The sequence below is a fragment of the Fukomys damarensis genome, unplaced genomic scaffold (assembly GCF_012274545.1).
Source record: "Fukomys damarensis isolate Sample0158 unplaced genomic scaffold, DMR_v1.0_HiC HiC_scaffold_3, whole genome shotgun sequence".
Classification (NCBI taxonomy): Eukaryota; Metazoa; Chordata; class Mammalia; order Rodentia; family Bathyergidae; genus Fukomys; species Fukomys damarensis.
In genome coordinates, this window is record NW_022900915.1 from 14,929,050 (window position 1) to 14,941,095 (window position 12,046).

Genomic DNA, 12,046 nt, shown 5'->3' on the forward strand with positions numbered 1-12,046 from the left:
CTCTAAAGGATCGGCCAGAAATCCTCATTATTTATTGTCTTAAGAATCAATAAATATTCACTGGGTATCTGCTAAGTGATGCAAGAGTGCATGCCTTTATGGGAAGACCCACAAGACCCAATCCCTGCCCAAGAGGGGATGAAGGTTCACTGGGGAGTGGAGACAGGATACAAATAACTATAATTGTAGGGTAGGAAGGTAGTGACTTCCACAAACAGCTACAGCCAACATGCCCAAGATGCCATACAGGAAACAATGAATTTTGCTTTGTAGGGATCAGGACAGGTTCAATATGGAGGTAGCAGGGACCGCCCCTCCCCCCAAGCATTGGTTTTATAAAAAAAAGATTATATTATTAAGTCCTGGAGGTCCTGCAACCAGTGGATTATTCTGAGTCCCTTGTCATTCTGGGCCAACAACTGGAAGGAAGGTTGGCTTCCTGTGGTCTTTTCTCTGAAAGCCGCCAGCGCCTTCCCATGACATTACGGGCCACTCAAGTTCGTATGCTTAGGTTTGTTTGCTTGCCACAGAACAAATCAATGGAGGCCATTTGTTTTGGTAAAAATGAGAAAGGATTCATCCAAAGGCAGCACCAGGGAAATGGTGGGGCTCGTGGGGGGTGCGTAAGCGTCCTTTACGGTGAGGAGCAGGAGGGAGGGACAGGAGGATGCAGATCTCTGCAGTTGCCTTACCACTGCCGCCATCACAGCCGTCACAGCTCATCCTCGCCCGCCTCTCATGGAACGAAAACCGGGCTCCAGCCTCCTGGGCCAGCATCTGCGTCTTCTGTCACGGTACTCATGCTGAGGAGAGGAAGGAGAATTACTTATGTGCTCAGCAGGACGAAGTCTGGAGAAGTTGCTTATCTATAAAAAAAAATCTAACTTTCAAAGTTCCATTTTGGTCTTTTGGTTACAACAAGGACCACAGACCCCAGTTGGAGAGACAGACATAGATGCTTATGGCTCCGTACACAGCCCTGATCCCATCTGGCAAATTTCTGCTCAGCAGATATCCCTCCAAGAGTTCCCTGGCCACTCTCTCTCCTGTTGCACCTTCTTCTACACCCCTGCCTCATTTCAACAGGGAGAGAGAGAGAGAGGCAAGAGCACCGTTTCAGATGCTCTTATTCACTTTTCAAAGTGGAGAATCTTGCCTGTAGGAAGAAAAATAGACGATGGAAGCAGGAGCAGGGCTTTTCACATTTGCTGCTGCCCTCCCTGTGATGACGTACTTTCTCCTCCTCCTGGGTAAACATCAGAGGGCAGGTATCTATTTGAGATGCTGATTTCAATCACCTACATATAAATCCAGTAGTGGGATTGCTATGGTAGTTCTACTTTTCATTATTTGAGATTTCCATACTTTCTAGAATGACCGAATGACTACATTTTCACCAGTAGGGTACCAGGGTTCCCTTTTTTTCATATCCTCACCTACACTTGTTATTTTGTCTTTTCAAATGACAGCTATTCTAACAAGTGTGAGCTGTTATCCCGCTGTCATTTCAATTTGTATTTCTCTGATGAACAGTGACACGGAAGGTTTTTTTATACATTTGTTGGCTCTCGGTGGGTGTATCTTTTGAGAATTGTCTACTCAGGTCCCTTGCCACTTCTAATTGGGTTGTTTTCTTACCAAGTTGCATTCCTTATAAGTTTGGATATTAATCCTTTATCAGGTGTATGGCTTATAAATATTTTCTCCCATTCTGTGGTTGTCTCTTCATTCTGCTATTTCCTATACTGTGCAGAAACTTTTTAGTTTGATGCAACACCATTTGTCTATTTTTGTTTGCATTGGCTGTACTTTTAGGACCATATTTAAAAAATTATTGCCCAGACCGATGTCAAGAAACTCTTCCCGTTTGTTTTCTTCTAGTAGTTTTACAGTTTCCAGTCAAATGTAAGGTACCAATCTATTTTTAGTTGTTCTTTGTAAATGGTGGGAATCAACATTTATTTAGCGCATTTTATGTGCCAGACATGTGCTAGACTCTAGCAATAAAAAGCTGAGCAAGGGCTGGAGATTTAGCTCAGTGGTTCTGCTGCCTGCCTCGCAAGCACAAGGTCCCACGTTCAATCCCCGGTACCCCCCCCCAAAAAAAAAGGTTGAGCAAGACTGGCAAGGATTCCGCCCTAATAAATTGCATAAGGCCTATTCTGAGGTTCTGTCTGAGAGAAGTAGAAATACCTTGTCTTTCTGAGACAGATGGGAGCGGTGGTAATGTTGATAAAGAGAGGTCTAGGGTAAAGGAAAGCAAATCCAAAGGCCCAGAGGTGAGAGCAGATTTGGCACCTTTGAGAACTGAAAGTTCACTCCTGTTTGAGGCCACTGGTGGGTTCAATGCTACAGAACTCCTGGACCATCTGTCTTTCTTCAACACAAAACCCAGCAGAGCTCAGAGGAAGAGTGAGTCCCCGACAAATGGCTGGAATTTAAGATCCATCAGTTTGTGTACTCTCAGAGTAGCCCCAGAGCACAGCAGATTCCTAGTGACCATCTGCAGAGTGGATGAATGAAGCCCTGGCAGGAAGGCTCAGCCCTCTCCTCAGGTCTCACTAAGTCCCCTGCTGGCTCCCTCATGCACCTCAGGCCGTCCTGCCCTTCAACCTCCCAGAAGTGACACCAACTCCTAGGTTGTGTGCATTATAGCAGCATGACTCAGAAAGTCAGCCCTTGAGGTCATACTCACACTGCTGAAGGGGACAGTTTGCCCATTCCAGTCAAGGACAGGATGGAGAAGAGCAAATGACATCCCTGAGTTCCCAGCAGGCCATGGGGGAATCCCTTGCTCACCACCACTAAGGTGTCCACTCTGGAGACATCATGGGCCTCACTTCCAAGTCTGCCACTGAAGATCAGTGAGCCCCACATCCCAAAGCAGCACAATGGCATACGGAAATATAGTTCCTGCACCTTCAGTGGTGGGATATTTGAATTCAAGTTTAGCTCATCTCTCAGTTCCATGCACTGACTAAATAAATGCCATTGTCCCTTTCCAAGAAGGCTGCGGGGCCAACATACCCAAGCTGCTATCTTGGCAGGGAGCTGTGAAGAGTGGCCCCACTTGTGGCCCATGCCACACATGCCACTCTCCTGAGTCCCACTCCCTCTTCCTGGGCTACTGCAAGTACTTCCTTTGCTCTGCCTTTCTTCCCTTCCTCCATCGGCGCCACAAGGGCATTTTCCAAATGCAAATGTGATGATGTCACTCCTCAGCCTACACTGTTCAGTGGTTTCCCACAATCCTTCAGATAAATGCCTATGAGGCCCTGTCAGCTCCCCAGACACAGCCTTCTCTCCTCACCCATGATGGGGTCTTTTCAGTTCCCCAAATGAAACACACTCTTTTTTCATCCAATACCTTTGCACACGCTACCCTCCTTATTCACTAACAATATAAATAAACGCTTTTGTCCAGGCAGTCTTCTCACGTCCCTGCCTCTGTAGCCCACTTATCTGGCTCCCAGAGCATCCTGCATGTCATCACTGGAACAGTTCATTTGGAATCCCTTGTATGAGGGGCTCTTCCCAATGGAATTCAAACTTCTAAAGGCTCTACGATGTCTTCCTTGTTCTCCACTCTATTCCTCTTGTCTTGTCCAAATAGGGCTCATTAAATATGTGTCACATCATTGAATATGTGTTCAGGTGATTGAACAGTTCAGAGCAACTTTATCAAATAAAATAAGAGACAGAGAGAAGCCAAAACGTAACAGGACCTCACACTGCAATTCTGAGCCACCTGGACTTCCTGACTTCCTAGCTCCGGAACTGTGTCTTCCCCTTACCTGGGGCTTGTGTGTTGTGATTAGCCCATTAATTTGGTTCAAAGAAATCTAGGCCCTTCCCTAGCCACCACCATGATCAGTAAGCCAAACTCTTGGTGGCCGACAGGGCCAGGAGAGCTCTGCTTTTTCCACCCCTCTGCTGTTTTACATTCCTCCCCGCAGTAGCGACAAACAATAATTCAGCAAAGGAAATATGAGTAATGGAAAGAAAGAGAAAAAAGTAAACATGTCAAAATGGGCAGTGTTCCCTGAGCTACTGCTATTAAAGAAAACAAGGAGAGTAGCTTTGGAGGTATTTCAGTGACTGCTAAGTGGAGAGAAATAATGAAGCTCATCCCTTCCTTCTGAGCTGAACTGCGTACCTCTATCTTGCTACAGAAGGGTGCAGAGGGCAGGGGTCACATGACACGGACTGAACTGAGCCCACGGGCTAGGACCTGCCCTAAGTCCCACAGAGAGGTGCTGATAGCAATGGAGTTGGACAAGACTGTGGTGGTAACTCAGTGTGGCTGTGTTTTCCATGTATTATCTAACTAATCCTCAAAGCTACCCTAAAAGGCATTATTAGTACCCTCATTCTACACGCAGGAAAGAAACAAACCTTGCCCTGTCACCAAACAAGTTAGTGCAGAAGCAGACTAGGAGCCAGGTCCTCCTGACCCTAGGAGCCCCAGTCTAAACCATTAAGAGTACGCTTCCTGCCTTTCTGATGCTTATAATTAAAAAGAAAAAGCATAAGAAAATCAAAAGGGAAAGTATAAACTATATAGCCTTATGAAACAATGAGCAGTCATCTTGAGTGCTGTGCAGTTTGGTTAATTATTCAGCAGACTCTTTGGTGCAAAGATTCTTAACAGGAAAGGCAGAAACCAAAGTGACTTTTTTCCGCCTACATGGCTGTGGGGCAGAAGATGAGCATATTTTTAGAAAAGTGAAGCAGTGCCCTTTCTCAGTGGCCCATAGAGGAGTACAGGAGCCAAAGCTTCTGCAGCCCAAACTGGTTGGGAGGCTCCAGCATGTTGTGAATTCCCAAAGCACGGAGGCCCTAATACTGCACCTACTGTGTGTGGTGGGGCTATCAGACGTGAGGCACTGTGCTATTCCCTTTATGTGATGTGATCGAACTCTGTAAGGAGTACAGCCCACGCAAGGAAGCAGCAGAGAGGCTAAGCAGCTTGCCTGTAGAAACATGGCTGTCAGTGGTGAGGGGTCTGAGTCAGCCAGTGCCCTCATCCAATGTCTGGGCGGTCTCAAAGCTGAAGAAAGAACGAGGAGACTCCATGTGGAATGGTGTCTCTCTCAGCTGTCTACAGTTCTTACCTGGCTGCAGGGACTTACTTCTAGGAGACTTACTGAGCGGGTCTTCCTTTCAGACTTTTGGAGTGCCTGCAATAACGCTGCGTTCACGCCAGGTCCAAAGTCCCACATTTAATAAGTGGGAGGCGCGGTCTCCCTCAAGAAAGTGTACACATTTATAGTGGTTCGAAGGGACACAAAAAACATTTCGAGGTGATTGTATAAAAGGTCTGGACTGAAAAGAGGCACCAAAGCCTGGAGACTCCCAGAAGAGGTGACGGGCAGAAGAGAGGGGGGCAGAAGTCATATTTAATGAAGAACTAGAAGAGTTGGAAGATTCCAAACACGGAAATAAGGAGACGGAGACTCTGGTCATACCGATTTCAGTATCACACACTGCCTACCTGTATTGAGTTATCACACTGCCCCCCATAAATAAGTACAATTCCTATGTGTCAATTAAAAAGAAGAAGTAAACAGAAAAGGAGTCACATGAGCTTTAAAGGGAAGTCAGAGCTGAAAAGAGGAGGGTGGTGCAGCATAGGAATCAGGGTCTTCAAAGAGCCTGAGGCCAAAGAGGCTCAAACAAAGGGCTGGTCCAGCAGGCATTCTGCTCCCCCAGCCTGGGCACCCTGGAGCCTAGCACCACACCTCGGGCAGACGCATCCTCAGGGAGGGCGCCACACAGAGGAACACAGACCCCGCAGGACCCTGTGACTGCCACTGTCCTCAGAGCAATTTTAGATGCAGGGAACAAAGCTCTCACTTAACATTTGAAACTGAAATGAGCGGATCTTAAATTTTCAAATTAATTTCTCCTCTACCTTGAAGAGCAGACGTACAAATTAAAAAGGATAAATCGAGGAAAAAATGGAACGTCAGCCCATAATAGGTACAGACTTTCTGAAAAATATGAGTAAAAACCTTAATATAATACACAGGATTTCCCCCAGTAACTCTCCCTAGGGATGCCCCCAGCAATTTTGTTTATAAGTGTGACAAATAATAACCTATCTGTCCAACAAAAGAGGATTAGTTAACAAAGTTTTGCATGTCCTCATAAGGGAATCCTATATAGCTGCTACAAATGGAGATGTTCCTTTGTTTATTAATGAGGAAAAATGCCTGACATGTCAGATTATAAAACAGCATAAGTATATACAATTGCTTTGCATATAACATACAGACACACTTACAAGATAAACACATATTTGTATAAATACATGAATATACATTGTTCTACTTTGTAGAATGTTTACATAACTGAACAGAAACATTAATAGAAGTTAATTCTGGTAGATATGATCATATACTTTTTTTTTTTTTGTAGTACAGGGGACGGAACCCTTGCACTGACCTATATCCCCAGCTCTTTTTTATTTTTTATTTTGAGAGAGGGTCTTGCTAAGTCACTAAGTTGCCCAGGCTGGGCTCAAACTTGTGATCCTCTTATTTCAGCCTCCCAGAGAGCTGGGATCCCAATATACCACCATACCCAGTGATCGAATGCAATTTTTAAAATCCTTTTATTGTTACTTATATGTATTTTCTCATTTTTCTATCACTCCCTTATCAAGGGCTTCTAAATCGACTAGCATCTCCTGCTTACTGGTTAAATTTTCAGAACACTTAAACAACAGCCCCTAAACACCAGCCCCGTTTCCCCAGTGCAGAGCAGGTACCCCGCCACAGGAAGAGTTGGAATGGCTCTAAGAACTTTCTTTCAAGTAACAGTGCCCAGAGAAAGGAAGTTGCCTTTTATGTCTCCTTAAATCATTTGGGTCATTTGGCCCAGGATGACTGTGTTTTCTACTCCCTCAGAAGAACTGCTGCTCCCTCTTTGTAACCAAGAGAGCTCAGCAGGCCGGAGGCAGCCTCTGAGGAGAGGTCAACAGCACTGCTGTCCTTTCAGGGAACTCATCTTTATGACTGCCTTCTATTTGTGGGAAGTTTTTGCATTTACGCTAGAACGCTCAAGCTTCCTGCAAATTCGGAAATTAAGTTTAAGTAAAACTGCTTGTCAGAAATTTAAGTAAAAGTTAACGGTAAGGGATTTGGTGGCAGGATTGTGATGAAAGTGGTAAAGGGCTGAAGGGTGGGGGCAGTGATGAGTCCTGGTCAGGAAAGAACAACCCCTGGGGCGTCAGCGTACGCCACAGCAGCCCAGGAGCCCTCAGCCTTGACTTCTATCCATCTTCTCATTTTTGTATAAAAACAATGGCCTCGAAATAATAAATGAGCAATTTGCTCAAATGATGACCCGGCCAGCGTAGGGGGACAATTTCAGGACAGGAATCTGAGTCCATCCAGATAAATCCTGTGGGGAGAATGACAGAAGAGGGAGTCTAAAAGCAGATAAAATTTCTTTATAATGTTTGCCCTGAAGAAAGAGGCCCTTCCACAGGAAGAAGGTCAAGTCTGGGCTATTTTTATAAGAGCATTTTAAGTGGTTAGTGGATTTATTTCCTGTGGTTCCCAGGAATTCTACAGCAGGTTCTCGGGAGGATGTTGGTGATAGGGAACAGGGAGCTGAGTGGGAATCGATAATTATTTCTATATTTGCTTCAGTTTTTTGTATAAAAATAATCTAAAGGGAAAAACACTTGCTTCAGAAGAGCAAAGTTCATTACAATGGGGAGCAGAATGGCACACAAAAGTCCTTTGTGCAGAATCCTTAGGTCAAGAATTTGCAATCTCAAGAATTCTTTGAGACACTCTTATCCGTGGCTCCGCCTTCCTTTCTCCTCTCCTGTCTCTCGCTCACTTCACAAACATCTGGGCCACTCCTCGAGCCATCCCTGGCACAAGGGCTGAGGAGGAGGAGGTGACGATCACGGCTTCTATCCCCCAGGATCTTACGGTCTGAGCAGAAGACCTCCAGCAGGACTTACAGAGACAGGAAGTTCTGGGAGAGAGGAGAACAGGGCATGATGGGAAGAACGAGGGAGGTGGAGCGAGCTTAGGTGGGGAGGTCAGGGAAGGGCTCTGAGAGGGCAGCGCTCAGCCACCAGGAAGGGCGCTGCTGAGATGGGAACAGTTTGTCAGAAAGCAGTGGTGTGGAGAAGAGGAGGTGAGAAGCTGGAAGGCAGGTACAGAGAGAGGAATGGGAGATCAGGCCAGGCTGTTCAGGGGCTTCCAGACCACGTTAAGGATTTGCATTTTGCTTTACGGAAATGAAAACCATGGAAGATTTGAGTCAGAAAGTAACCAATATGACGGGTTTTAAGAAATCTTTCAGCCAGGCGTGGTGGCGCACGCCTGTTCTCCCAGCACTCGAGAGGCTGAGGCAGGAGGATCGCTGTGAGTTCGAGACCAGCCTGGGCTACACAGTGAGTTCCAGGTCAGTCTCAACTACACAGTGAGACCCTGTCTCCAAAAGAGAGAGAGAGAGAGAGAGAGAGAGAGAGAGAGAGAGATCTGGCTCTGTATTTTAAAATGACAGGAGGAAACCAACAACAAAGGAGAAGACTTTTTCAGAAAACAGGATTTATGGGGACGGTGGGCTTGTTCACAGCTGGTGGGGATGGGGATGTGTACAGAAGTCTGATAATCTTCACTGCAGGCAGAGGCCTCGGTTAGTAGACCTCAGAGACAGGGCTGGGGCTAGGATGAGTGACTGAACGCTAATTGCTCCCCTCTGTAATTCTAATAAGTATCCTTCTATGCAATATTTTTCCCAAAACATCCAATGTGATATAAAAATATCCATAACGAGTAACAAATCAAATAAATTTTGAAATCCAGATACGTAACAGTGCTGACAATATAATGTGAGCAAATCAAACCTGATGTAGGCTATAATGAGGCTTACATTGGTGTGTGTGTGTGTGTGAGAGAGAGAGAGAGAGAGAAAACAATAAGTAAACAAGTAAATGAAAGTATAAAGTACCATAAATGTTCACAATGAAACATTTAGATATGAGATAGGATACAGGAAAACGAGGAGCTTCCTTCCATAAGATGGGCCCAACAGAATTAGGCTCAGGGAGGCAGATGCCCTGCCTGGAGATTCTCGGCATTAATAAGGAGTTTTGGAAATCCAATCCATCAGACTCCCTACATAGTGTTAAATATCACAGCCTAATGACTTACTCTCATAGGAGATCATTTTTAATTATTTATTTTGTTTTCTGGCACAGGGTCTCACTATGTAGTTCAGGCTGGCCTTGAACTGTGCAGCTCAGGCTGGCCTCAAACTCACAGTGATCCTCCTGCCTCAGCCTCCCCAGAGTTTGGCCTATAGGTCTGTAGCACCACGCCCTGTAGAAGATAATTTTTTAGAGGCAACATCCATTTGTCTACTTATTTTCTGTAAGAACAGATGTATAGGAAGGTTACGCCAGTGAGGGTTCAAGAGTACAGTACCACGAGAACACCAGGAGATGTCCTCTTGCCTTTTGTCTGCTGTAGCCCATGGGCCTATCTAGAGCTTTAGATTTATCAAATCCCAGGAGAATCCCTCGAACCTGACAGAGCCAAGGAGGAGCCAAAGAACATAGATCATTGCAGAGAGGAATTAGGAGCGAAAAGATAGCAGAGAGCAGGACAAAGTCATTCTGACATTTCTCCTCCCTTCTTGATGCCTGATCTGCTTTCAGGGGCCAATGTCCTAAGGTTTCTCTATTTTTCAAATAGCCGCACCCAACACAGTGGCTCTTTGATCTGTAAGAATGAGCAGGGTAGTGGACCCCGAAAGGTCAGATAGAAGAAAAGCAAACGAGGAGAGAAATGCTGACAAGCCAAAGGGATAGAGCAAACTACGCTTCGAGCTCCCCGCCGGGACTGAAGCTTGTCCTGTGAAAGGCCTCTCCTGGAGATAAAGGCACTTTCCTGGTTATCTGCACCTACCTTTCTCTGAGACATGGCATTTTGACTGCACTGCATACCTTCCCGGAGACACCAGATACAGGGGCAAACTTACCTCCTACGTTAGCAATGATTTCAACTACTCCCAAGCATTTTTATCTCCTGTTCAGCACTACTCACTCCCAGGGCTCACGGTCGTGTTGTTCCATCTGGCATAGAAAGCACCTGGTTCCTCGCAACAGCTAGGGCTGTGCGGGAACCTGTGTGTGGGAAGCAGGGCCAGGGGACCATAAGAGCCATCGTGGCATTGAGATAGGACAAATAGTACAAAGAGGAGAATGGTTGATTTTGGACTATTGGTACGGGACCAAGGAGAGTTGGCACACGGACTCTAAAAATAGCCAAAGTCCTTAGAAAGAAAGAATGCAAAGGAGAACAAGTTTTATATAGTCCTAATGCAGACCCTGTAAAAACAACTGGGCCCTCAAGGCTGTTGCTGAGGCAAATGACTATTTTCTTCCTGTCCTTTGGCTGTGACACCCAGGGGTCCTTTGCAAATCCTGTGCCCTGCTCTGCTGCCTACTTCTCACGTGGCTTTGGACAGCCCCGAAAGATGCAGCTCTCAGCGCACAGCCGGGCACCCAGTGCCCCCTTTCAAGATCCAGAATAGGCTCTGACATGTGACGTGAGCTCCAAAGTGTTTACATTCCTCCTTTGAATCCAAGAATCTTAAATACAAAGCCGCACACTGCAATCGCTAACCATCCTTCCAGAGCCGCCTGGGCGTCACCTGTCTGGCAAAAATGTGAGTCTTGTCCTTTTTTATTTTTTTAGTGTGTTGAGTAAGCTGGGGCCCTTGGAAATGAGGCCCCAACCGAGGGGTGACTACAGGTTATAAACTGATGTTTGGGGACTAACGGTTTCATTTCTGGCTAAGCCACAGATTTATTTTGATAAACTGTTCAGCCTTTTTGTGTCACAGTGGTGCTGGCGAGAGAAGGGACACCTGCGTAGCCCGTAGGAAGTGGGGTAGCATATACAAAGTGAATAGGGAATATAAGGTGTCGTGTCTATACAACACCCACCTAAACAGCTTGCTTGCTCATTAAAAGCTCTGTGAAAACCCAAATGCCTTAAAAATTCAAACGATCAATCTAAGAAATAGGCTCTCTGGAATTTTGTGGAACCCATCATATGCAAGGTCCTTCCTAGGCCTTGTTCTATTCTCTCCTCTGGGTCCCATGGCAAGCCTAGTATGGCCTTGCTTTGCTTTTCTATAGTGGTGCTGGGGATGGAACCCAGGGCCTCATGCATGCTACCCACATCCCCAACCCGAGACTCACACTCTGAACAGCTTCCTCTTACAGATGAGACAGCTGGGGGTCAGAAAAATTGAACGACTTGCTGGTCATATCAAAAGTTAATGTCACAGCGGAGACCAAAACCCAGATCTCTCTCAGTCTGCGGAAACTTCGTTTTGTGGGCATTTCAGAGGAAATCAGTCCGCAGTGGAACCTTTCTCCAGTGGTTTCTGGCCTCACATGGCCCTTCTCAGTGAGGACAAATGACGGCACTGACAAGGACTAAGAGGGCCTCACCTAATGCTGAGTTACCTTGAGGGGTCTCAGCCACCTTCCCACTGCTGGACTCTGGCAACCCTTGACACACACAACTTAGAAAGGTTTATTTTGGCTTACAGTTTCAGTAGTTTCAGTCCATGGTTGGCAGCAGGAAGAGGACAACCAAGGGGTGTGGTGAAGGAAAGGGTGCTCAGCCCATGGCAGCTGGACGCAGAGAGAAGGGAGGAGCCAGGGACAAGAACATACTATTTCAGGTCACGCTCTCACTGACCCACCTCTGGCAATCGAGCCCAACCTCCTAATAGCACGTTTGGCTATGAACTCACCAACAGATAAATCCACTGATGAGTACCGCACCTCCACGATCTAATCACCTTCCGCACACGAGACTTTGGGGACAGTTTAGAGATAAGCCATAACGGGGGCCATCAGAATGACAACCAGAAGAGCCCTGGTAGCCACTGCACTGGTGTACAAGAGGACAGACCATCAGGGGATGTGGTCACACAGATTCCTTCCACATACTGTTAAGGGAGCTAAACAAGTGACCCAGGCTGATGGGGCAAAGAG

The 12,046-nt window shown here is 46.2% G+C and overlaps 1 protein-coding gene and 1 long non-coding RNA gene across 9 annotated transcripts in view; one reads left to right on the top strand and one right to left on the bottom strand.

The window, feature by feature from the left end:
- Positions 1-12,046, bottom strand: part of LOC104855116 — a 256,124-nt gene that overhangs the window by 95,777 nt on the left and 148,301 nt on the right. The window contains exon 9 of the long non-coding RNA XR_004518378.1: positions 693-803. This is a non-coding gene — a long non-coding RNA (uncharacterized LOC104855116). The remainder of the gene's footprint in view (positions 1-692; positions 804-12,046) is intronic.
- Fgf1 (fibroblast growth factor 1) overlaps positions 1-12,046 on the top strand; it is an 86,919-nt gene that overhangs the window by 48,982 nt on the left and 25,891 nt on the right. The gene's annotated exons all lie outside the window — the stretch shown is intronic.